Here is a 9,745-nt window from a genome sequence, read left to right on the forward strand (position 1 = left end):
GACAGCAGCAGTGTTTATTTGAGATTTACAAATTGATATCTGGTCGCGTGTCCATCAAGAAGCCATTGGATCACTAGGATGTAAAGCTTCCATAGTAAGGACGTAAGTTAAGCTTCCCTACTTTAATACTCGGCCTAAAGTCAACCTTAAGTCAAAAATGTGATATAATATCAAGGGAGAATTTGAATGAATAGACATTGCTGAGAAACGTTTCTGTTATTTAAGATAAGTTTGTAAGTGATAGTGAATGCAAAAATGGCTATTCACATGTCAACACATTCAGACTTCTACTTCTTAATCCCTTTGTTCAGTTGTTGACCCAGCTTTGTACGTCTTCACAAAAAGAAACATCTGCCTGTTGACAATTTGCTGTGACTTCCCAAAATATGACCCATTTCACTGTCCAACTGACCAGAGCCACACATGGGATGGTTCCTTTTGTTGGTCTAGTTGAAGATGTAAGACTCACACTTACAAGCAGCAACAATAGCATCTGACAAAAACAGAATTGTTCTCAACCATTTAGGAAAGAAAGCAGAGGTGTCATTCATACCTTGCCACGTTTTAGTCTGTTTTGTTCTGGAGCTACTTTCTACACTTTACATTGTTCATGTCAGAGTCAACTGGAATCCAAGTTGCTCAATGAAAGGCTGCAAGTCTCCAGTGTGACAATTTCATCAACAGAAGAAGAAGTTAAAGAAGTTACTGTCATTGTGACATTAGTTTGCTCTTATCGGCTTCTTCATTTGACGACGAGTTCCCTTCTCTGCACAACTCTTTCCACTTTCCACAAGAATTCAAAGTAACAAACCGACGTCTCCGTTGCCACAAAGAAAAATGAATGCCTCCTAATTGGTTATGAGATGCAGACATTCACAGCATTTCAAGGGAAAGCCACAAAGGGAGAGATATGGACACACAAATGAGACACTGCATGATAGTGTAAAGGATGGCGAGCAAGAGAGAAATGGAATTGTGGTAATGGCTCTCCAGTGACTGCCCATCCCCCCCATCACATCCAGCACACTAGACAGTAAGTCCAGCATGGTGACCAATAAGAGGCCAGTGGCAAGTGAGCGTTATGATTCTGAGCAGCATGTCTGGACGCACAAAGGAAAAGGGTTGACTACATGATTGAGATAAAAACGAAACAAAACTGCTTGGTGTTATTTTCAGGGATTATATAATTTCCAGGAAAATAGGGTAGAAAGTCTGGGATTCCTCGTTATAATTCTTAGACAAATGTATCTTACCCTTACACACACCATTTTTAGCTGGTATTCTGAATGAAGATTTTTTGTATGATTGATTTAATGAGTACTTATTGTGATCTTCTCTGCTTCAAACATTTTGAAGGCGTTCTTGAAAAATAGGTGACCCATTTCTTGCAGGAAGCTTAACGATCAGATCTGGCAATCCTTATAGGGATGAATCAAATTCACTTTTATGGTTTCGGAAATCTGTTTACTGTTTACTGTTACTGTGAATGTGGTTTCTACCCTTTTTTTCTAGCAAAGACAATCATGGCCACTTTGCTTTTCGTCACTTGTCAGATAAAGTTGACTATTTGAGGACAGTGTCTCAACATGTTTGGCTTACATTTTTGACATGTGAGTTCAAATGAAATGTACCATATGAATCTATTAGTTCAAGTGTTGCTGTAGGGAAACTCTTATATTTCAGAACATATTGACACAGGTTCAGCTTAGATGAGGAGTGATTAGAGTCACAGCCGTTCTTTGTGTGTATAGTTGTCAGTTTAATGTCCTCTCAGGGCGAACAACTGTGTTTGTTGTCGGGCAAGTGTCTCCACGAGCGTGTAAACCAGAGTGAAGTAGACAACAAAGGACTTCCGTAAAATCAGCACATAAAGGCACTTTGAACTGAACTCCCCAGCGTCTCACTGGCTTGTGATCTATTTCGTCCTTCGAGTCTCCTTCAATCTTTTATCAGTGTTTCTGTCGGTCCTAATGCCACAGTGGGTTCCTCCTGATCATTATAGAAAAACCTCTATTCATCCTACAAGCAATTTGAAGTCGTGTTGGAAGGCTCACTGTCTGATTGGTTAGTGGTTTTTGAACACATATTGAACATATTGTGAATTTGAGTTTTAGGAAGAGAAACTGATATTCCATCATTCTCAAAGAAACAGACAATTACTAGAAAAAAAAAATCAAAATCAATAGTTGAGCAATATGAATAGTGTTTATTTTATCTTTCATCTGTACCCTGAGGCAGTCTTTCCTGAGATCCCAGTGCGTGTGCATGACAATGCGCCATCTATAAATCTGCTGTGGCAGCTCAACCATGAATTTCAGGTGATTTACCACGATTGCATGGGCAACTTAAAACAGGTGCAAAATGTTTGAGACACATTCTAGTTTTTGTCATGGCCAGTCTGTAGAGACACGAGGAAAGATGAATGTGAGTTGGGTGGATTTAAAGAGTTGGTTAATGCCAACTGAATAAGGCTTTCCATTTAGTGCACTTCTGATAGCATTCCTAAATAAAAATGGTATTGATCTCAAGTGGTAAATTCCATCATCAACCTCGCTACATTTTTCACTGTGACAAAACATCAACGAGGACACTTGTTAGTTCTTGGTTCTACTGCTTCACCACTGACAGACCACTGTGTCCAGCATGATGCGTGCATTCCACTGATGCTGTATGTGTGTTTCTAGCTGGAACACACCGAATAGTCAAGCAAAGTCTTCTACAATTGATCCAGAAAAGGTCAGAGTCGGTGCAGGCAGTGGTTCCTGCCCCACAGGAGTAAACAGTTTAACCAATCAGGTGTCTGCTTTTCTGACAATTAACTGATTATAGTATGCTGACATCTGATTGGTTAAACAATGAACTCTAGTTTGGCTGGAACAAAAACTAGCAATAACTCAAACTTGATAGATAGTTCAATCGGAGACCCCTTGTCTACTAGAAAAATAGTATCAAAATATTTGAAAAATGTATTTTTTTTTCTTTTCCTTTTTCTATTGTCATTTCACTCACTTCTGTAGCAATGTAGCCACAAAACAGACAATATTAAACATGAGCTTAATCATGATAAAGTGAAAATAATAATAATCCTCCTAGAGGCAAAAACAGAAAATTCAATACAATAATAGCGATAAGCTAAAAAATGCATTTTTAGTCAACTTTGACATAAGAGTAAACAATGTCTCTCTCTTTCAAACTTTTTTGCAACGTTGCCTCACTTATGTCACTGCAGCCATGTGTGCACTGTTACACATACACAACAATTAACACACCCTCATTTGAGACATGCAAAAAAAGTCTGTCGGCAGAGTTGCCCTCAGGTTGGCTACTTCAGATTGTGCCCAGTTTAAGAAGGAATTTCTTCCCTTAACACTCACTTCTTAACCATTTTTATATTTGTAAATATGTTTTTTTTTTACCTTTATAAGATGCAAACCTTTGCATCTTCTCTTAAAAAATCAATGTGTAGGTTTTTGTTCATACACTGAGTTTGCATGTGTTTAAGTACACACAAGAACATTTCAGTTGTATCAAAATTCAAAATAAAAATAGTGAAACCACATGAGTTAAATGGTTGATCTGTGGAACAAGTCATAAAGGAGGGCCCTCTACCCCGATGTCTCTTTATCTGCAATCCGGTTCATTTCCTCTCCTCCCAAAATGTGGTCTTTTTACTCCCATCAGCTTAATTTGGTGATATTGATCTAACCCGGGGCTCAGAGTTAAGAAGATACATAGAAATTAGCGTAGCGACAATCCGTTCAAAGACAACGAGCCTCGATAATGTAGCTAGTGCACAAAGCTGCGGTAATCAGATTACATCGAAAACATAAGTCTGGTCCTTTATTTCCACAGAGAGTGAGCGGTTTATCTCGGATGCACTGGACATCTAAATCCCTCGGCCTCACCCTTCTCTGGATCCACGCTGTGGATGAACTTCCCCCATGTGTCCCTGAGCAGAAACAGTAGTTTCACTTTTTCTTTCCAAACACTGCTCTCTCCGTCTTTTTCTTCTCCTGCATACAGTTTTACATCAGTCAGACATTTACAGAGGCTCTTCGATTTCTTCCCAGGGCCTCTGGGAATCAGAAAAACTAGAGAGTTGATGATCCTTATGAGGAAACAGTATTTGAGACGTGAGCCAAGAAAGAATCTGACATTACACGACAGACTGGAAAGTGACTCGTGTTTCATATCTTTCATATTCTGACATACATAAGTGATTTTGAGCTCAAATCCTAATTGTGAGCTCAACTCGATTTGTCTTCCTCTTAATCTGTGTCTCTTTCGTACATCATCTCATCATTCAAAATGTTATGAAATCATTTTTCAAGAAAATTATTTTACGATTCTACCCCTACAAACTTGCTTGTTGCACGAAAACCTCAAATGCCTATCGTTGTGTTTGTAAACACGCTAGCACTTTCTAAGACTAAAGTGAATCTGTTAATAGATGTGTGATGTTTTTGATAGTGTGACTCATTCTAATGCATTCTAAAGCTATGGTCAAAGGAGTAGCTCCACCTATAAATAAGGTTAAATTGTGTGTTACCAATTTATTTGGCTCACATCCACGATTGGATAAAATACATTTGTGATAGAAAAAGACTTTGAGTTCACATTGAAGTTCACCGTTAACGCTGGTTTTAGACTCGGAGTCACAGGAATCTTTGTGTCCAAAACATGAATTTAAAACATGTAAAGCTACGTCCAGTGCTCCATATGTCAAAGGATCATGGCTGGTCTGGACCGGTCAAGCCTAATCCATGATTTCTGACACTAATGGAATAAAGATTACCAGGTAGAGGAGGATCAAATTACTAATTCCCATCCCAGTCCGACGACACAGATGATTCGGCAACTCAAATGGAAAACCAAAGGAGCAACACCAGCAGAATAAAGTGGCAGATGTTGGGTCAGCAGATGCTGTTTCAGGACAGATGGACAGTTTAGGCACAAAGATCTGTAGTTGCAAATGCAATACTCAAATAAGTGATGTAAAAAAAACAACATCTTATAATGCCAAATAGGAGACATGTGAGACCTGAGCCTTCTAAAAGGTGTTTCATGCCATTAGATTTTGAAAGAAATAGTTTTTCTCAGATACACAATAGGAGTCTTTGATACTCATATAGATTGTAATGGATTAAAGTTTAAGGTTTAAGGCCTCTGAAGTCTCAGTAAGACATTAATGAAAACATTATCCAAATTCAGAGATTCGCTGTTTACCTTATAAGTAGTAATGCCGCGCCATTAATAATTGACCAATAAGAACATGAAAGTAGTGTAATGCAAAAAGGATATTATATGTTACTTGTATTGCTGTGACTCTTTGAACAGATGGTTGGATGTGTGAGACGTGAGTGGTCTGTAACAGCTGAAATAAAATGTATTTAGACTTAATAGGTTTGTATTTCATTAAATTCTACAGTTTAGCATTCTTTTATTACTATTCATTTATTTTTATTTATCCGAAACCACTTAATAATTTACTAATGACTGAGAGTCTCCTAATGTGTCCAGGAATGTTCCCTCTGGATAGCTTTGTGTTTCTAAGAGTATTTTGGCGAAACAAAACACTAACAATTTTCATTATATCAACGTGACATGACTATTGTAGTCTCTCTTCCATGTTTGTGTGATACTCGCATCAGGGCTTGTGGCAAGTCAACCAAGTTTATTTGTTAGTATTTTACCTAAGTGCTATTTCTCAGACACGACCATAGCGGCTACTTGAGTCCCTCCCAAAAGGGCCGGTCCATCAATCTTTTAAAAGGCCTTTTACATCTTCTGTGGGTGCTGGAAAACTTAGTTTCTTGACTCTGTGTCATGCAAAAACTGTCAACATTTGCTTTAAAAGTCATGAGAATGGTGGCTACATAGGGAATGGAATGATCTAACAAATATTGTCGGCTACCTTTAATTTCAAAGCTAGCAGTATGTAGCCAAAGGAGAGTTGTGTAGCTGTTGTCTTCACAGTGTTGCACCATTATCTGCTAGGGCGTCCACATGTGGAGGGTCAGATGTATTTCTTCCTTAATATCCCTGATACTCACAACATTATGGCATTAACACAGTAAGCAAGATAATCAAACTGAGAGTGAGGAAATGAAACCATGAACCGCTTCTACTACTGCCTAGTGAGCCAAACCAGTATTCCAAGGACAAAGTGTTTGACCTTCCCTTTGCAATAAAACGATTGTCCTCACGGATACTGAACAAAACCTTGTTATTGCTACTCTCTGTAACCTACTTTCAGCAATTTCACCGAACGCAACTGTCTTTCACTTGAGGACAAAACTATAAAAATTTCACCGATGATTTGCGAGGTCACAAAGACGAGGATCTTCTGGTGTCCTTTCAGTCAAGGCGAAATATGAAATACATCTTCAAGATATTAACTTTCATGATTTAACATCTTGTTTTATTTTCTTAGATCTCTGCGTCTGAAAGATGCGTCAAATTAAAAAAAACTGGTCCCAGATATTTTTGAAAGGGTTCTTTCCTTATTAAATTAGCCACGTCTCTAAGATTCCTTTCCAGAAAGTGATTGAATCCACCAGTGTTGTCCTTTAGTGCTCGTTCTGCTCACTATTTTGGGGTAAAATCATTTTTTTTGGGTGCATCCATGGCCTAGAGGGTCACCGAATTGGCTTGAGGGAAATGATGTGGTACCTTGACAGCCAAATATGAAGTGGCCAGGATGATTATCAGCTCAAGAAATCCTAGACCATGATCTGAAGAAGGGTGGTTTCCTGCTTAGGGGGATTTGGTTTTTTTTGTTTAAGCGTGAGGGAAATATAAAGCGTGATACAACCATGCAGATTGGTGCATTTTCCTCAGTTATAAAGTCTGGAGTGGCAGAGAAAGAGCTGAGCCAAAAGCCAAAGTTCTGGCTTGACTGGTCGATCTACAGTTTGTTTCTACTCTCCTTTATGGTCACTTACTTTGGGTAGAGATGGAGAACTTTTTTAAAATATAAATTAGCACCTAGACTCTCCAATGAGATGAGCTCAGTCATTCAGCAGAGACTCAAAGTATAATCACTGATCCTTCACATCAAGAGTAGCCTTTTCTGGTAGCTTGGGAAACCTTTTTACGGTGTCTCCTTATTAAAGACTATATCTAAAGACTATGCCTTCTGTTTGCCTGGGGACAGCCCAGTATTTTCCCGTAAGAACTATAGAAAAGCTTATGGGAAAATGAAATTCTTAGCCTCGTTCCTCTGCGACCTAACCTCAGATACGTGGTAGAAGAAGAAGATAGTCCTGAAGACTAAGAGAGTGATTTGTTTTACATTAACTGTAATGTGATTGTACTGTGTACGTTTTTCTGAATAACCCACGGCGCTGGTGTGAGGGCGACACAAAGAAGGATTGGTGCGTCTACAGAGATGTGTGTAATTAGAGATAATGATGCAGAAGCGTGGATGTCGAGGACAAGTGGAAAATGGGAGACGGATGACAAAGAGGAGGTGGCCGTGAGACAACGGAGCGACGAGGACGGAGGAGGAAATGCAGACGGGCATGTTTCCATGGTCGCTCAGGAAAGATTTGGGGTGAGGGAATCTTGCATCATCGGCGCGGGCCAATGAGATGGCTCAGTTAAAACGTTCAAAGGGAGTGTCCTAGCAACAGCAGAGTAAATACCGTAGCAGCCTCCGTGAATCTGCTCTTTTCAGCTGCTTCACGTCACTTGGTGTCCTGACTATCATCAGCATCACGGATTTCATCACCTCAAATGTAGTTGCATCACATGTACATGCGTGTCACCAGGCGTGGTCTTTGTGGCCGCTGTATGACAGCAGGATGGAAGACTGATGGGCTAGAGCTTCTAGAAAATCAACGTTAATATCTGTGGAAAGAAATCCGACCAGTGGAGGTTTAAAGCTGAAGGAGAAGTCGGTGGTTGCTTCACAGTGAGCTTGTTCCATTCATTCTACTGTAAGACGTAACCTGTGCCGTCACTGCTCTCTGTACACACTGTCCTCTCCCTCTAATTTACATCACCTGAAAATCGCTCATTCAGTCATTCATCCCTCCATTCAGTATTTTCCTCCCTCCCTCCCTCCCTCCTCGCCTCCCCCCCCCCCCCTATCCACCTCTCTCCTCTCATTGCATCCACCCTTCTTATGGACAATTGTTCCCCTCCAATACTTCAACTCCTTCAACCCTTCGGGGGTCGAGTTAAGTGATGGTTCTAGGTCAGATATCCCAGCTCGCATCTCAAAAGCTCACCGAGAGGCATGTGTGTGTGTCGGCTGCTTCCTGCCGATGGTCGATGTCAACGCAAAAGAAGAAAAAAAGGTACACTTCCTGGCTGAGGTGTGTGTTCGGCAATGACTGTGCTGCTTTGCACTGCAGCGGGAGTCCCAGTTGACCGTCCACTTGGGCTTCAATCAGCCCCCCACACACCCCACCCCGGGATATTGACCCACTCTCGTCCCTGCACATTCAACCCCTTTTACTCACCCCCATCTGCCTCCTCTACTTAAAAAAAAAAAAATACTCTCAGCCTCCATCTACAGTCTAACGCTTCCTCGCCCCGGCATCTCAAAGGGTGGGACCTGAACGGAGCCTCGAACCAGAAGAGCGAGATCTTACCGGCCCGGGTGTGCAGAGAGGAGGATGCTGCTGCTGCTGCTTCTCTGTCCTTCTCGGTGGACGGATGCGAGGAACAAAGAGGAGAGCGGTCACAGGGATGGAAGCTTGCTGCGAGAGGAGGACGGCGAGCTCGGACCAGGAGTCTCTTTTCTCTCTCCTTCAAGAGGATCCTTTATCCGAGTGAGCCAGCAGGCTGTGGGTTCACCTCGACACAGAGCACACGCACTGCCTCACGCCACGCAGCCTCCCGCCTCTCTCTCTCTCTCTCTCTCTCTCTCTCTCTCTCTCTCTTTCTCTCTGTTCCTCTCCCTCGCTTTCTCCCTGCACTAAAGACAGCAGCTGTTGGTCTATGAGAAATGGAACACTGCCCTCCTCCTCCCTCGTCTCCTCCCACCACTCTTGCTCACAAAGACCCCACCACACACACACACATGTCCTCACAACACCCCCTCCCCCTTGACTAACATCTCACACTTGCCTGCTGGCAAAAAAAAAAAAAAAAAAAAAGAGGAAGGAGGGGGGGCTCTATTGTGAGCACGTGTGTGTTGTATTGTGGTGTTGCATTGTGTTTGACATTGTTCCAGTAGCAGAGTGACTTTTTTTCTGTCCACACAGTGTGAAAGTGAATCATTGTGAGCGCGGAAGTATTTTTACCAGGCGTGTGGGTGCAGGAGAGCATCATCTGCTGCAGGATGGACCAAAGTTCGCTTTGTTTGTGTCGATGCTAATGACTTTTACAACGTGTCCGTGTGTCTGGGGGTTCGACTTAAGGCCGCTTTAGCACTTAAGCACTTAAAGTTCCAAACTCATTATAAAATCTTACAGCATTTACTTGAGTCTGTTTGTTTCATACCTGGTGATGACATTATAATTATCAATATATAACACTAAAACATATTAAACTTTGTTTACAAAAATCAGATACAAATTGTGTGCTCTGACTGAGAAATAGACTGATGTGACACCATAATAATAAATATTTATTTTAGATGTAATATACAGTTAAAAATCATCTTAAATATTATTATAATCAGACAATCATTCCTGGATTTGCTCATGTTTCTATAAACCACTTATATTTGTTTTCTGGGAACTTTTTTTTAACCAGCAACTTTGATATCTTCTATGAATGTTAAATGTTATAT

At 40.9% G+C, this 9,745-nt stretch overlaps 1 protein-coding gene across 2 annotated transcripts in view; it reads right to left on the reverse strand.

Annotated features, from left to right (window-relative positions):
- Positions 1–8,953, reverse strand: part of fam49al (family with sequence similarity 49 member A, like) — a 32,588-nt gene extending 23,635 nt beyond the window's left edge. The window contains exon 1 of one of the 2 annotated variants that reach the window (XM_087787490.1): positions 8,601–8,953. The gene's annotated coding sequence lies outside the window, so the exon portion shown is untranslated. The remainder of the gene's footprint in view (positions 1–8,600) is intronic. The other variant, XM_087787493.1, reaches the window with a different exon arrangement.
- Between the last annotated feature and the right edge of the window lie 792 nt (positions 8,954–9,745).

Source organism: Callionymus lyra, chromosome 3, assembly GCF_982586985.1.
Source record: "Callionymus lyra chromosome 3, fCalLyr1.hap1.1, whole genome shotgun sequence".
NCBI classification, from domain to species: domain Eukaryota; kingdom Metazoa; phylum Chordata; class Actinopteri; order Syngnathiformes; family Callionymidae; genus Callionymus; species Callionymus lyra.